Genomic DNA, 17,300 nt, shown 5'->3' on the forward strand with positions numbered 1-17,300 from the left:
TAATTGGGTATACGTGGGCACATGCTTACAAGGCCAATAAAAATAAGGCAGCTACACTGGCAAAAAGACCTCAAGCTATCATTAAGTGGTAGAGTTTAGTATAAATCCAAATTGACCAGGCAAATTATCTTTGCAGTATGCCTGCATACAGAAATATGAGAAAGAAAATTTTTAGCTGAGTAGAAATAAAAAAAAAAAATTCTGGTCTAATGATTTTCAAAGTCTCACAATAAGAAGACCAAACCTCACATTATGGGAGCCAAAAATCATCCATCATCAGCTATATATGTTTCTTGGTCTATATTATTTCTGTCCCAGACATTGTAAGTCTGGACTTCTCCCAGAGAAGAGAACTGTCATCCTGTCACATGATTGCAATTGGCAAGTCTTACCAAGAAAGTTTGGCAGATTCTTAGAACAGGACTAACATATGTTTTATATATGTGTGGGTAGGTGTATATATAGCCATCCATCTACATACATATATGTACACTTATTTATTTATAAGTCTTAGTTAAAGTTAGAAAAATTAATTTAGATGCGTATGGATAAGTCACACAAATTAGCACTAGTTTAAAAGGAATTAGTGTAAATCTAAAAGAAATCATTCTGATTTTTTAAAGTAAAAGTGCCAATGCCAATTTTAAAAGTAGAACATCATGTTAATAACTTTTATCTTTAGGTTATTGCTCATTTATATCAATGATTCATTCACTCATTCAACAAGTGCTTATGAAATCAACTACAAAGACACATACAAGACACAAAGTCCTTGCCCTTGAGAATCCTATGGTCTAGCAATAGACAGAAAAAAAAAAGGAAATAGTTCATTCATTCAATCATCTGAGAAATCATTATTGAGGATCCTCTATGTCTGTCACATGTGCTGATAATATGAAGGTGAAAAGACAGAGAAGACACCTGCTTTCACAGAGCTTATGTAATACTGGGGAGAGAAAAACAGTAAACACACACCATCAACATATATACACATAATGGAGGGATAAATGCAAAGTAGAGACTTCAAATAGAATAAGATAAAGAGTACCTGTGTGACTACTTTTAAATATGTGGACAGGGAATACTCCTCTTAGAAAACATTTTAGTGGAGGTCCAAGAGACCACTGGAAGAGGATGTAAGGTGAAGTGAGGGTCTTTTTGCTGCTATTTTTGCTACTGTTGCTGTATTAGAAGAGTAGTTGTTGTTGTGTGTGTGTGTGTGTGTGTGTGTGTGTGTGTGTGTGTTTGAGAAAGGAGTTACCAGAGGTGGTTTATGACAATGGGAGTAATTGAGTGAAGACTGATGATTCAGGAGAGGATGATAGAGAGATAATTGAGAAATCGAGACCCTGATAAGGAGAGGGGGAATGGGATCCAGAGCACAACTAGAGGGGTGTTGCAGTTGTGGCAGCAGAGATGATTGCTCTGTCATAAAACAAAGCAGGCAGAGGTCAGGCACAGAGTGAGGTGAGTAAACAGTTTTAGGTTGGAAAGGTAAAGGAATTCTTATCGAATTACTTCCATTTTCTCAATGATTTATGAAGCAGTGTTATATGCTGAGAGCATGGAGAGTAAAAGGGGTTAGGAGATTCAAGGAGTAAAGACAAGATATTAAATTATCATTTTGAAAAGTGGGAATGTTAAAGTCCTATAAAAGTAATGTGATAGAACTTGACTACCACAATAGTTAATTTTATGTGTCAATTTGACTGGTGCCCAGATAGTTAGTTAAACATTATTCTGGGTGCATCTGTGAGGGTGTTTCTGGATGAGACTAACATTTGAATCCGTAGACTGAGTAAAACAGACTGTCCTCCTCAGTGTAGTGGGCGTCATCCAATCCACTGAAGGCCTGAATGGAACAAAAAGGTGAGGAAAGGAGAATTCACTCTCCTACTGTCTTGGAACTGGGACATTGGTCTTCTGCCTTTGGACTCTGGACTCAGTCTTGGACTAGAACTTATATCATTGACTTTCCTGGTTCTCAGGCGTCTGGACATGGATTGGAACTACACCATTCACTCTCCAGGGTTTCTAGCCTGCCAACTATAGGTCTTGGGACTTCTCAGACTCCATGATCACCTTATCACCCTATCTATCTACTATCTATCTATCTATCTATCATCTCTCTGTCTACCATTGGTCTCTTTCCCTGGAAAATCCTAATACAACTACCGGTCTGAGATTTATAGCCAGCATTTAAGGTGATACTGGCTGACACAGTTATTGTGTCTTCATCAATGTTCAGTTGTTTAGGTGTATGGGGACTATTGGGTGAAACCAGGGTTGCAGCTCGGCCAGGTGAGAGAGGGTGGCAGAAAGGAGTGAAGGGTGTTGTCAAAGAGTGGCTTTAATATTGTATTATATGAATGTATTATATAATTTAAGCTGGGTACAGAAGGAAGAGAGGATGTGGGGAGGGCATATTGATAGTGATACAGTCACAAACCCAACAGCTTGGAACATCTTAATGAAGTCAAAATGTTGCTGTGTATGTGTACCTGGTTTATTGAGCTGTTTAGGAGAGATTGGCATGCTTGAACTTGAAATTTTGGAGATGATGGATTTACTGATGATCACAAGGTCAAAAGTATGACCACAGGAGAAAGTGGCTGAGGATGGCTGAAGAATAACATCATTCTGTCATAAGGTGGGGAGGTCCAGAAACTGAGAATTGAAGGTACTGGATGTATCATCCACGTGGATGCTGAAGTCAGTAAGAAGGAAGTCTAGGAGAATAATGGTAGAATAATAAAAAGACCGTGATCTAGGTGCTAACTTTATCAAATAACGAAGGCAACTGAGTTCTCTAGAACTCAACAAAGCGGGGGAGAAGGTGACAAAGGCTGATGGCACAAACTTCACAGAGCTGAGGGTTTGGAAGGATGAGGCAAGGAGAACACTGACTCCAGGATCAGACCTGTAGTTAGGTAGGATGTAAAAGAAAAACAGCCCATGCTGACTACAATGCATCAGAAGTGATTTCAGCAGAGCACATCCAGGTTTTACTTGGAGTAAGAAAGCAAAGAGCTGAAGCTGAGGATGCACAAAGGTCTGGTGCTGCTGGACTCTTAGCTCCAGGTGGCAAAGCAGACGTGATGGCAGCAGAAGTGAAAGAGCAGGTCAGGTGAGTGGATGTACAGAGTCAGATGAGGATGAAGCTCTAGGCTAGGGGTCAGCAAACTTTCTCTATAAGGAGCCATCTAGTAAATATTTTAAGCTTTGCAGGCCAGATGGCCTCTGTCACAACCACTCAACTCTTTTTTGTGTGACAGCAGCCACAGACAATATGTAAAGAAATGGGCTTGGTTGTGCTCCAGTAAAACTCTATTCACAAAAACAGGCAGTGGGCTGGATTTGGCCCATGGATAAAAAAAAAAAAAAGAGTAGGTAATTAAAGTGAGCTTGAGTTCCTGATGATGTTTGAGGTAAGAGGCAGAAATGTGGGTCAAAACAGGTGTTTGACACCTTCCTAAAGAAGGAGGATAGCCACTTTAAGATGGGAGGTGTGAAGCTACCAAGCATCTGTTGGCATCTGTAGCTCCCAGGTGTGTCAGCTAGGGATAAGAGAAGACCTTGACATGCAACTGCTGAGATGGGCAAGAAGCATTAGTTTTGGTGGGGAATCTGCTTTTGAGTGGCCCCAGTGTAATCCAAGATGGTAAATGGGTCTCATCTGGAGCTAAAAGCCTGAGACTACCTCTTCTCCAGGATGTTCAGTGCTGTTGATTCCAGTGAGCTGACTCCAGTTCAAGGAGAAAGGGCAAAACAAGGCTTCATGTAGGTAGAAACACATTGAGTTTCTAAAGAACGAAGATACAATCATTGGTAAATATGGGAATGGGCAAGGTTTTCTTACTCCACTCATGTCTGTATCCCCAAACTCAATCACTAAGTAGTCAATTCAGGTTCTCCAATGTTCAAAGATGATCCAGCAGCTTCCAAAAATCAAGCAGACTTTTAGATTTTGTTAGACATCAAATTGTATTTTTGAGGGCCTGGTGTTTTGCATCAGACTCATTTAGAGTCACTCACCAGTCACTCATTATGACAGTACCTTGAACTCAATCTATAGAAACAATTTTAAAAGGTATCTGGCCTGACAAAAAAAGAATGAAATATTGTCATTTACAGCAACATGGAATATCATACTAAGTGAAGACAGTGAAAGACTAATATTGTATTATATCACTTATATGTGGAATCTAATAAACAGTACAAATGAGTTTATTTACAAAACAGAAACAGACTCATAGAATAGACAACAAACTTATGGTAACCAAAGGGGAAAGGGGGGGAGGGATAAATTAGTAGTATAGGATTAACAAATAAACACTACTATATATAAAATATATAATGAATAAGGATTTACTATATAGCACAGGGAACTATATTTAGTATCTTGTAGTAACCTCTAATGGGAAAGAATCTGAAAACAATATATATATATGCATGTATACTGACTCACTTTGCTGTATACCTGAAACTAATACAATATTGTAAATCAGCTATACTTCAAAAAAAAAAATTCCTGGATTGAAGTTCACTGCAAATACTAAGTAAACTCTCTACCTAGAGATGGTCTCTTGGATGTTCTTGTTTTTTTGTGTGTGGTTTATTTTTTTGCGGTACGCGGGCCTCTCACTGTTGTGGCCTCTCCCGCTGCGGAGCACAGGCTCCGGACGCGCAGGCTCAGCGGCCATGGCTCACGGGCCCAGCCGCTGCATCGGCAGGCGGACTCTCAACCACTGCGCCACCAGGGAAGCCCCAGGACTGTGTTTTAAGAGCGTACTTCATTTGATCTTACTGAAGAAAACCACAAAAAATGGTTTGATTCAATTAAAGTACATTAGTGTGAAAACCTTTTTCCTTTATTTAAGCCATCTCTTCCATATAGGAAATATATATTGTAATCAAAGACATTTCATGGTGGATTAAATAAAATTTGATATTCATTTAGCAATTATTATATGCAGAGTCTTGGGAAGACAAAGCCTTACGTATTCTTGGTTCACTTAGGCATATTTATATAGAACCTATATTTGAGACCAAGAAAAAATCAACAATGAAGAAATAATACTTGAATATATATTGATATAAATTATGTAAATAATAATAGCAGTTCTCAATTAATGAACCTTTACTATTTCTCAGCATTATAGCAATAATTTTACATGCATTCATTTATTTACTTCTCACTACAACCCTATAGGGTGGATAATGGTATCCCATCTTAAAGATAAGTAAATTGTGACCAACAGCTAGTAAGTGTCAGAGCTGAGTTTCTAAACTAGATCCATTTGACTGCAAAGCCCTTGATCTTACTCTGTTTCTCATTTTGCTTCCACAACACACATTTTAAGCTGGGTAGAATCAATAAGTAAAAGCCTGTTATTGTTGGATATGGATTTTTGCCACTTTTGACAGACAGAAAGATATGACATTTCTACTGCTGGCAATAGGTCTTCAAGAGTTCCTCTTAAAAATGCAAATCTGTACTATTAGAATAACATATTAAAAAAATAAACATTTTTAAGCTCTTAACACGTGTGTCCTTGCAAAATCATAAAGGAATGGGACAAGAGCAGATACGTTTTGATAAGGTTAAGGAGTGATAGGTATGGAGTAAGGGAGGAGCAACCCCAAGCAGGGGTAGCAAGCACTACCTCCAGGAAACAGGCAGCATGAAAGAACTGGTATGTATGGTAGGACTCCTAACAAGGGACAAGATGAGAGAACATCTAAGACAAGATTTTATAGCTCCATAATTTGCACAAGGCCAATATTGCTGCTTCTATTAAAAAATTCAACGGTATGCCATTAGCAAGTATGATAAAATTGATTTGTATGAATTCAAAAACTATAGTAGCTGCTCTAAGCAATGACTGAGTTATAATCGCTATTGTCAAAGTGCTTATAATCAAAGAAGCATTTTTTCCCTCTTTCACACCTATTTGCTCCACCATTCTTTACACTATGTCAGATTTTACCCATGATCTCTTGCAACATGATTCTGAATTAGCCTTATACCCAGAACAGGGATGCTAAAAGAATTGATTACTAATTAGTTCTGCTGCTCCTTTTCATTACAGTTACATTCTTAAGTTAGTATACTCGTCGATATATGACTCATTCGCAAAACTTAACTGCAATTTTAGTTAAATACTTAGTTACCATCATTGTAATGCTAATAATTATAAGGATGATGATGATGACAATAATAATAAACTGAAGTGGTTTTAGGGTTAGAAATGTGAGTCTAAAAATGCTATCTTCATGATCTGTGTTTATCCTACATCAATAATTTTGCATCAAATTTGCTCAATTTACAAATCAAAAATAGATTTTTCTGTCAGCAAAGACTAGTCTTGTATCTGAAAATCAAGCACAGCTTGTACATCATCATTAACCATAAAGGCTCTGAAATCAGAACTTAGCTGCCAATTTTGTTGATGATGCATAAGACGAAATCGAGTACAGCTGGCTCTTCTGTCCTATGCTAGCTCTGCAGTACTGACATTAGTGAAAAATCTGTTTGTTTTTTGTTTCAGGAAATTAAATAGCTATGACAAAAATGCAGCAGAGGGAACAGATATATCTGGGTAATAAACAGGTTCTATTTTTATTTTTATTTTTTCCCTTGAAAATTCACTTCGATTACCGCAACACTAATTTGACCAACTGCAATGACCTCAAAGAAAACATGTGAAACTTAAAAAAAAAAAAACAAAAAACCTAGAGGAACGCTTTTTTTAATAAATGGGGACCAAATTACAGAAATCATTTATAATTTAAAATCTGCTGAGTAAATATAATTTTCTCAATGATTATTCCTCCTAATAGAGTGTCTATAGGAAGATTACACCTTTAAAAAAATAGATTTATTTGCTGACATGTCAACTGCCTTATTAGAATAGGCACTTCATATGATTTAGGCCCAACTTTAGTACCTTAGTGGTGGAGAAATAAACCAATTTCTAAATATTTCCTTAAAATGAGGAAATGAGAGAATTTTCAATAAGGCAATATTAAGTTAATGGCATAAAACTAAATTCTAGATCCCTAGATCCCTAAATTTATTGGAAGTTGTTGAATCAACGAGATCCTCCAGGCAAGCATTGAATATGGTATGCCAGCGTGGGGTTGAAGTAAGGACTGAACACATACACGTTAACTGCCACTACTTCAGGAAATCCTGTGAAAGAAATCTTAAGGACATGTTTTTTAAGACACACACCCACAAAAAAAAAAAAAAAAAAAAAAAGGAGGAAGATAGGAGATAACAGCAACATACTTTTGAAAACTGGAAAATAAGTGAATGAAACCTGAGAGACTTAGCAGAACTCAGAGAGGGGAAACTAAGCTAGTAACGGGGAAAGCTGAGAAACACCTCCATTAATACAACAGAATTCTCCTAAGGTTCAGGAAATAATAGCCCAGGTACTTCCAAAACTGAAAGTGAAGGAGGGAAGGTCAGTGCTACAGGAGTATTCGGTGAAAGCTGACTGAGAAGCAATCATCTCCTTTGATCTCCTTCCCAGCCTGATGCCAGTGGGAGACTAACTCTCCTCACCTTGGAATAAGACCCCGTGGTTATTTTGGACTAATAAAGGCCAGGCACAGTTGAAGACTTGAATATTCTATTGAAAACACCACCTCAAGCACCTTCCCCACTCAGCTCCCAGGACACTGGCAGCCAAATCTTGACCCTCCACGAAGGAGACAGGTGGACTTTTCTCTAGTACCTGGCCACGCCACCTAGGAAGACCTAAAAGTATTGCTAACGAGGATGCCCAACAAACAGCCTTCCCAGATCACCTTGCAGTAAAGCTCAAGATGAGTGAGCTCCATATGCATGTATGCATTCGGAGCTCCCAATCAGCCTGTAGTTTTTCATTCTTAATCGAAAGCAGAAAATCAAGGATTATAAGACATCTGAGAAAACCTCTAATATGGAGGAGCTGGGGGCTTAGGGAAAGAAGGAATAGGAGTTGTTATTAAATGGATACATATTTTTAGTTTAGGAAGATGAAAAAGTTCTGGAGGTGGATGGTGGCGATGGCTGCACTACAATGTAAACGTACTTAATGCCACTGCACTGTACATCTAAAATTGGTTAAAACAGTAAATTTATGTTATATATATTTTGCCACCATAAAAATAAATAGAAAAATAAAATATATAAGAATGTCAGTTGGAAAATAAGGGTGAGGAATTTTCTCAAAAAATATAGCAGAAGCGAAATAAAAACAAGTAGAAAAGCGATAGGAAATTGAAGGACCAGTCCAGGAGGTCTAATATATAATATATAATGAATATATCTTCAGAAATGGAGATAAAAGAAAGCATACAAGAGGAAATCATTAGTGAAATAATTCAAGAAAAGTCTCCATAACTGTAAGACATTAATTTCCAAAATGAAAGGCCTATTCAGTGCTCAATATAACAGATGAAAATAAAATCACATCAGGGCATATCATTGGAAAATTTTAGAACAATGAGGACAAAGAGAAGATCACCAAAGTTTCCAGAGAGGAAAAAATTGGGTCAGAAATCTCAATGGCACCGTATTTCTTAACAGTAAGACCGGAGCAATGCCTTTAAATGTCTGAAAAAAAGTATTTCCCACCTAAAACTGTATTATCAGCCAAACTGTTAATTAGATTAAATAATTTAAAGAGATTTTCAGAAACGTAGGCTCTTTAAGAAATTACCTCCTAGGCACTCTTGTTCTGGAGCTATTGGAAGATATATTCTTTTTTTTTTTTTGCGGTACGCTGGGCCTCTCACTGTTGTGGCCTCTCCCGCTGCGGAGCACAGGCTCCGGACGCGCAGGCTCAGCGGCCATGGCTCACGGGCCCAGCCGCTCCGCGGCATGTGGGATCTTTCCGGACCGGGGCACGAACCCGTGTCCCCTGCATCGGCAGGCAGACTCTCAACCACTGCGCCACCAGGAAAGCCCAAAAGATATATTCTGCGAGAAAGAGAATGTGTGCTGGCAGGGAGGAGGAGTTGGGGGGAACACTAAGAAAAAGAGGATTACATGTGCCAGAGGGAACAGGGATTCCAACACAAGAGAAAGGGGAAGACAAGCCCTAGATAAAGAGGACAGCATTACAGGCTAACTGTGGTTCACCTTGCATACAGGCCAAACTCCATACTGGACCTCCTTAGACAATTTTTGGTGAGGACAGGGCAAGGCTCTTTATCCACAGCCTTCCTTCCCTCCACACAGAACAGCTAGCTGTGCATAGAGAAAAGTGGTAGAATTACTTTAAACGATAATGGTATATGAGGCAATAAAAGAGTATATTCCTGACTTAAATTGTTACACTGAATGCTGTCAGCCGTATTTGCAAGAGCCTTCTGATCCCTGCAGACTACAAGGCAGAAGAAAATACAAATCTGCCTAAATACATTAAATTCTCTCATATGGACATTCTCCTGCATAGGCGTCTGTACGTGTGTGTGCTTGGTGTGTGTGTAAAATCTCTGAAGGGATATACAAGAAGTTGATGACATATTTGCTTCTGGGGGAAAAAAGTGGGGGGCAGGGCAAAGGGAGATGAAGAAAGCTTACTTTTCAAGATTCATCCTTTTGTTCCTTTTGAATTTTTATCACAATTCAAAAATGAATAAATTACATTCTTTAAAAAAGTATAGTTTTAAGCAAGAAATTCAATTTCTAGGAGTTTATACGAAAGAAATATCTATCCTTAAACCAAATGATGTAGGTGCAGGGATATCTTTGTGTTAGCAAAACTTTGGAAACAACTTAAATACTCATTCACTTGGTACTGATGAAATAAACTATGTATATCCCTGCAAGGGAACAGTATGCAACTAGAAAAAATAATTTAAAAGTCCTTTATGTACTGATACAAAACTGTCTCCGAAATAAGTGGTTAAGGAAAAATAGACAAGATACATACTTAAAAATGTGTGTGAGCTCACATTTGCTTGTATACATGTAGACTATCTCTGGGAGAAAATACAAACATTTTATAACATTAGTTTAGCCTGAACTGCATGGCAGGGGAACAGGGATATGACAGAAATTATTCTCTGTACATAATTTTGTACCTTTTGAACTTTGAGCCATTTTAATATGTTACCTTTGAAAACCAAATTGAATTACAATTTTGAAAATGTGGGGCATTTTTAAATAGCCTAGATTATTTTCATCTCGATCCTTTCTTTTTCCTCTCTTGCAAAACCAGTATGAGATCTTTCATCTAATGATAACACTCTGGTTGTAGTTCTGCAATGCTTAAGAAATAAAATCTGTTACTCCTGCTGGGATCAGATCAGAACAGTTGTCAGCATATGTGGGCAGCAGTGGGTGAAGAGCTTTTGGATTTAAGGCATATAAACGAAATACCAAAGTTGAATGTATTATAACAACATTGTTGATATAGGAGAAATCTTATACTAGTGTCACTTATGAAGACATCAGTGATGTACTTCTCTATGACACAGATGAGGACAAGACTCTATATATCAGCTTCATGCTATCCATTCAATCAAGATAGACCAAAGATATGAAAAGAGAGGGATAATGGGAGCTCCGGACTGGATTTCAAAGCTATGTCTGGGTCCCTTTTCAATAGCATGACTTACTGGGAGAGAGGAGCATATTTTCTGTTTCCCCCTTTCTCTTCTACATATTTATAAACCATCACGCATATTAGAAATGTGGGGATGAACTTAACTCTACAGAAGACTTTTTAAAATGCTAAAAAGAACTAACTTTCAGGAAATTAAGTGAGCTTTGTGTGTAAAAAAGCCCCCGATGTAACGTGATAAAGATAAGGTGCAGTGGTAAAGATCCTTGCCCAAGAATTGGTCTATTTGTATCCCATGGTTCAGAGACCCCACCATGCTCTCTATCATATCCCACGTTACTCTCTCTGGATTCATCTAGGATCAGAAATATTTGATGAGATCACGGAATTATTAAAAAAGCATATCCCACAAGCCTTTAACTATATGAACATTTAATTTCCCAAACAAAACTGACAGATTTTCCAGGACATTACTGCTTCCACTGTGTTGCCATCTGTCTCAATACTGAAAACTTGAGTAATCTTTAAGTGGGTAAATCTTTAAGTGGAATCCTCTTAGCATGATAAATGACTTTAATCGCACCTCTTAATGACTTTAGTGGCACCCCTGCTAGCTTTGAATACCTACGTCTTCAGATGAAAGGTGCAACTTTCGATAGAAATCCCAAGGACAGTAAACAAGCAGAAAGAAGGTTTTTACAGGAGGTTTTGGCCAAGCACTGGGGAAGGTCAAGGGCCAGAGCTCTTCAGAAACACAACCACGGCAGTTGTGTGGCGTAGGGCCAGGCCACGGCAAGGAAGCGACTGGTGACAGGAGAAGACATAGTCAGCTGTTGCCGAAATCCAAGTAAAAAGTGACGAAAGGTGAAAAAGCAGCAAGGAAATCGATTTTGAGGGGAAGGCAGTGTGGGGATACAGTGTTTAGAGTTAAAATGGACCGGAAGCTCTGACACCTCTGGCAAAGAAAGTTTTTGCCCCACTCTCCTGAGTTATCTGCTCATCCATAGCTCTTTCAGGGCCTTGGTCTCCTCCACGAGCCTTCAGAGGCCACCACTCACTTCCCTGCTGCTTGTCAGAAGTAGGGACCACAACCCTGGTCTCAGGGAGATGCCACGTGCAGAAGGTTATACTTCCCGAAGCTGTTCTTCTTTTCCTTGATTGTCCCATACACCCACCACTCAAGTCTGTACAGGTGTTAATAACGACTGAAGGTTAGAAACAAATGAAGGAAACCACAACATAGAGGACAGATTACAAATTGTTCACTAAATAAAACTTCCCAACTGGTCAAAGGAAAAGAGCAACAAAAAAACTTACTACTTACACAGAGATCCCCTTAAGAGCATATCCCGAACTCCTAGCCTTTCTTCCTTGTCTCAAGTCCCCCGTCTCAAGGTCCACTGTTATTGACTCTCCCCTTAGAAAATACCTTTCTTCATATCTCTACAGTACATATCTTTACCACCTTATGCCCTACTCATGGCGTTTAATCTCATGGAGGGTCCAGCCCCTTTCCCAGTCAGTGCAACCACGGGATATTATTTGTAGCAACACCTTTCCCAAAGCCTGAATTAGGCAGCATGAAATAATACTACAGAGGTCTCTAACGGCACAGCCCTTGTGGAATTTGCATTTCAATCTGTACCTATTGGTAGCAGTGAAGATTTCGCACCTCGTTCTCCTTGCTCATCCACTGGATTCTACACATGCATATCTCCCAAAGGCAAATAATAATTATCAAAGACAATTCACATTAAGGAAAAGAAAAATTTTCCTAAAAACATAATCTGCACGGAGTCTACCCTAAATGGAGATAACTGGCTACATTTTTATTCAGAGCTATGTTGATTCTCACTTTGTTCATCCTCCTGCTTCTAACCTTGCCCAGATTCCTATAGGTCTGTAAGAAACAGGATGCATTACATAACCTTTTCAAGTGACAGCAACTCCCTTCCTACACAAAGATGTTGAAATCATGGAATTATTAAAGAGTATAGATATAAATGTCGTCTGTGTGTGTGTGTGTAAGTTGGTGGAGGGTCTTTTTCCAATTATAATTAGCTTGGCTCTTTCAAGCATCTGATTTCATTTACTATTTGAACTCATATTTTGGTTCTTGGCTATAATAAAATATTCTGTAATCACAAATATTGCATAGTTCTGGGGAGCAAACAGACTTGCACAGGAAATAAAATACTTAAAGGAAAAGAAGGTCTTAAATTTGCAAAAGAGAAATTTAAGGTAGCCAAATTAAAAGAATGAGAATTCTTAAACTTTGTAATATAAGGTTATAGTTTGTGCAAGAATAAAATAAAGAATGCTATCATATGATGCGTTCTGATAAAATTTAACCTTTGACTCTCTTAAAATTTATCACTTTGCTATTCCTGTTACTGTGGTAAATATTTTAATTCACAAGGATTAGGTGGACTCTAAGATTCCAGCTCTAAAAATGTATGACCCCTTCTGCTTCCACATTCATTTATTTCATGTATTCAATAATTTCCACCATTCACAAATAATTGTAGATAGCCTAATGGCCAGGTCCTAAAAATTCCAAGATAAATTAGAGAGAATTCTTGCCCTCATGGAGCTTGGTTTAATACGGGAGACAGAGAAATGAACAAAAAATTGCATATGGGTCACAACAGAAGGATGTACACAGTGTGACAAGTGATCAATTTTAGACTATGTGGGTGGGAGGTATAATAAGCAGGGTAGTGTTGGTGTCAGGCAAAATTTCACAGAAGCTAAAGCCCCTTAACTGGGGATTGAAAGGTAGACAGTATGGGAAGTTCATTCCAGCCTGAGGAAAGAGCTAGTACAAAGGTACTGATACATGAAGCAACACAGGTAATCTGGGATTAGTCTAACTAATCCTGTTAGTTGCCTAGGACTGGAAACTGAGGCTGAGTGAATCAAGAAATAAAGAGGTGAGAGATGTACAGGGACCAAAAAGGCTGCTGTGTTTCATGTCTCCAGCTTTTACCACTAAACTTTCTGTTGTGGTGGTAGAGGGTTTAATGTCTCTGTCGCAAGAACAGTCTCATCCTCCCTGAAGGTTTAACCCAAAATGGGCATTCCCATTTGATTTTGACATGCCACTTCCTATGTGATAATATGAATGCTCTCTCCCCCTGCCCAGTAGTAGTAGTATAATAAATTATATCCTAAGTGTATGCATCAGTATTAGTCTTCAGGTAAGTTCTGTACTTACTATGCCCCAGCACTAAGGCCTTGAACAGGTAGGTATTAGGGATAAGTGTATCAATTAGGAGTCTTTCCAATGCAAATGACAGAAAATTCAATCCCAATTGACTTTAGCTAAAAGAGATCTGATTTACTCACATAACTTGAGAGTCTGATAGGTCTCACTCCAGAAACAGCTTGATCCAGGCTCAAATGTCTTCAACACCCAATTCCCCTCCATCTCTTGGATCCATTTTCTCTGTGTTAGCTGCATTCTCTCGCAGACTCTTGCCTGTGGTGGCGGTTTACATCTTTCCATGCTCAAGCACAGAGAACAAAGAAAGGGAGAAATCGTTCCTGGTGGCTCCCACACATGTCCTGACCAGTCACTGTGGCTACTTGGGGTGCTGACTGGTCAATGGGAGGAAGAACTAACGTAATCGCTGGTACAGATGAAGGAGGTCCAGGTAGTATTTGTGTGATGATTAATCTGCCATGACACACCTGCATGCTAGAACCATGATCTCAGGGGACTCCTTTGCTAAGTCTACCCTGGATTCAACTGGATGCAACTCCTCCAGTATCAGCTCCCAGCTCCTTGCTTCTTCCTCAGGAATCATTGAACATGCACTGTTTCTCTCTCCCCTTCTACGTGCCTGTGGGTATCCTCTTCCAAGATTCAGGAAAACCCTTTTCCCTCTGAAGGTCCTTCAAGATACTTAGTCTGTGTCCTGAAACCCTCTTCCCTGAGAATTCAGGATTCTATAAAACAAAGCCAGAAATACACATAGATTACTTTTGTTTCCCTTTCTTTTTGCCTTTTCTTGGGACAATGAATACCTAGCAGGAGACCTGCTTACAGAGGTGGGAAGGGAGGAGAGAAGCAATAGCAGAAAATACAGGGAGAAAAAAAAGTGCAGACATAATTTAGATTTCAAAATATTATCCCAAGGACTCACAAACATGGCACTTCAAATTGGTAATACAGAAAGTTTCAGGGTTTTTTTCTTTTCTTCTCTATTTTCCCTTTCTCTCTCTCTCTCTTTGATATGAGAAAACAGAGAGACCACTGGCAAATAAGCTGGTGAATGAGTACCCCTTATACAGGATGTGTGATGTAATTGTCTTGACAAGTATTATATGCTACTCCTCTTTTTAGAATGGAATTTATATATCAGTCACAGCTAAGTATAGCCCTGTTCTGACTAATGAACCGTAAAGCTTATAATATTTTGTGTTTATGGTTTTGAATATTATGACCATGGCAAACTGATTTTTAAAAATGTGTTGGGTTTCTTTCTGCTTTTTTGAGGACTGAACCCTTTATTAGCACTTCTAAATAGCACATTTAAAGTAAAGAATTTCTAGCAAAAGAAAATCAAGGAATAATAGAGTTTTCCATGTATATCATCCAATAATGCCTTTCAATAGGATGTATAGAGTCAGGCTCCAAGCAGAAAAACAGAAACTGCTCTAAGTAGTCAACAGAGGGGGAATTTAATTCAAGGAATTTGTAAAAGCAGGTGACAGAAGGGAGAAGAGAACCCCCAAAGAGGACATTGACTCTGAATAGGATAAAGCCACTATGATTCTTAAGCAGGAGGAATAAAGGGAAAAGGCAACGTTACTGGAGCCCAGGGTCAAGTCACAGGGCATTTGGCAGGAGCTAGAGCAGGGAGGCTGAGTGAGGAATATCCTGACGTTGCCCATCCTCCAGCTCTCTCCTTTCCTGCTCTTGCTTCCCACTGGTCCCACCCAGCTGGCAGCCAGCTCCTAAGGGAAGGCAGGGCAACGCTGCTTGCAGGATCAGCTCCCCTGTGATATAGACCAGAAAGGGGGAGAGAAGAGCCAGGAATGGATCAGAGAGCAAACAGCCCTGGGATCCTGAAGACTCACAAAGAATTTTTTAAATTCACTGTTAACAAATCCTGGTTTGCTGTTATAATTTATACAGGAGGAACAAAGCTGTTTATAATGGATCTCATCAAGGAGTTACCAAAGGCTGTACAGCTTGGGGATAAACCATTATAACCAGGAAAAGAAAATAGAGGGCCAGTTATGTATGTACGTTCATAGTTTGAACTGATGTTGGAAGCCCTGTTAATTTTGCTGAATTTAGCCAACCTTCTTTTTAAGAACACTGCCTGCCTTAATTTCTTGGCTTTTTAAATGCAGAAAGCTCCTAGCTCTAAAACTTTGGTTACCCCTTTCTTTTCATTTGAAATACTGAGAATCCATTATCACTTTGTCGGTAGCTTTCTGTTTATCTATTTAAAGGTTACTGAATTTGCTTATACTATAACTTCAATGATATTTTCCAAATGAATTTTCTATCACCAAAACTATACTGCATAGGAAAGGGTAAATGTTTGTGCTCATTTCTTTGAGGCCTCGACCTGGCTGGCACAACTCTCTAAACATAGATCAAGATTAAATGAGTAATAAGGCAAGAGTGCACAATAGTTTCTTTAATAAATTCTTCAATACTGTTACCGTAGAGGAGTCTTTTCAAAGGATTTAACTTCAGGTAGACAGAAACTTTGGAAATATTAATATCCACATTCTAAAACATTCACTGTTTAAAAAATTGTAACAAGTTTTATGGTGTCAAGGAGATCCAAATAAAAGATTTCCATATTTTCAGTTTCCTATTTTCACAAATTTCAGCATGATTGTTCTGGATTTTTTTTTTTCTTTTGCTTTGAGAAAACTGGTTGTTTCACTGTACTTCTACTGGTCCTAGAACTAAGCCTTCTTTCATCTCTCTAAAATTGGTCATGTTTCAATTTTAGCCTGGATATTCTAATTCTCATTCTGTTAAACTTTTAAGGGTAAGGATAATGGAGTATGGAATTGGTCACATGAAAAAAAGATAAGAAATAAGCGAAAAAGTTTCAATTTAAAACTATGTGACTTTATTCCTGTCCTGTGGCATGGACATATATACACTACCAAATATAAAACAGATAGCTAGTGGGAAGCAGCCGAATAGCACAGGGAGATCAGCTCAGTGCTTTGCGTCCACCTAGAGGGGTGGGATAGGGAGGGTGGGAGGGAGACGCAAGAGGGAGGAGATATGGGGATATACGTATACATATAGCTAATCCACTTTGTTATACAGCAGAAACTAACACACCATTGTAAAGCAATTATACTCCAATAAAGATGTTTAAAAAAAAAAAACATGTGAGAAGTTGGAAGTTTCAGGAAAGTAGCAGAGAAAGAAAAATACCTCTTTATAAGCTACAGAAGAAAGAACTTTAAGACAAAATTAAATTAAATCAGAGATACAGAACATTTTATGGGAAAGGGAGACAGATGTGCTTTTGGAACCGGGAAAATACTGGTTAACTTTTAGTTGTGATCACACTTTGGTGGTGTCTATGTGAAGCAAATGCTTTGGCTCTAAACTTGTTTCTGCTGCTTTTATGTTTTCTCCCTTCACCAACCTGGAGACAGGAGAATAAGGCAAATTCTGACTCTCTGGTGAGGGTCAATCAGATGACTTTTGCTTGTCTCATAAATACTGCTCATTGATAAACAATT

At 38.6% G+C, this 17,300-nt stretch overlaps 1 protein-coding gene across 2 annotated transcripts in view; it reads right to left on the bottom strand.

Annotated features, from left to right (window-relative positions):
• Positions 1–17,300, bottom strand: part of GPD2 (glycerol-3-phosphate dehydrogenase 2) — a 201,097-nt gene that overhangs the window by 181,411 nt on the left and 2,386 nt on the right. Inside the window, exon 1 of one of the 2 annotated variants that reach the window (XM_067741880.1) lies at positions 13,914–14,059. The exons of the other annotated variant lie outside the window; for it this stretch is intronic. The gene's annotated coding sequence lies outside the window, so the exon portion shown is untranslated. Of the gene's footprint in view, positions 1–13,913; positions 14,060–17,300 lie in introns of those variants that run through there. 2 annotated transcript variants of the gene reach the window in all.

The sequence above is a fragment of the Pseudorca crassidens genome, chromosome 6 (assembly GCF_039906515.1).
Source record: "Pseudorca crassidens isolate mPseCra1 chromosome 6, mPseCra1.hap1, whole genome shotgun sequence".
Classification (NCBI taxonomy): domain Eukaryota; kingdom Metazoa; phylum Chordata; class Mammalia; order Artiodactyla; family Delphinidae; genus Pseudorca; species Pseudorca crassidens.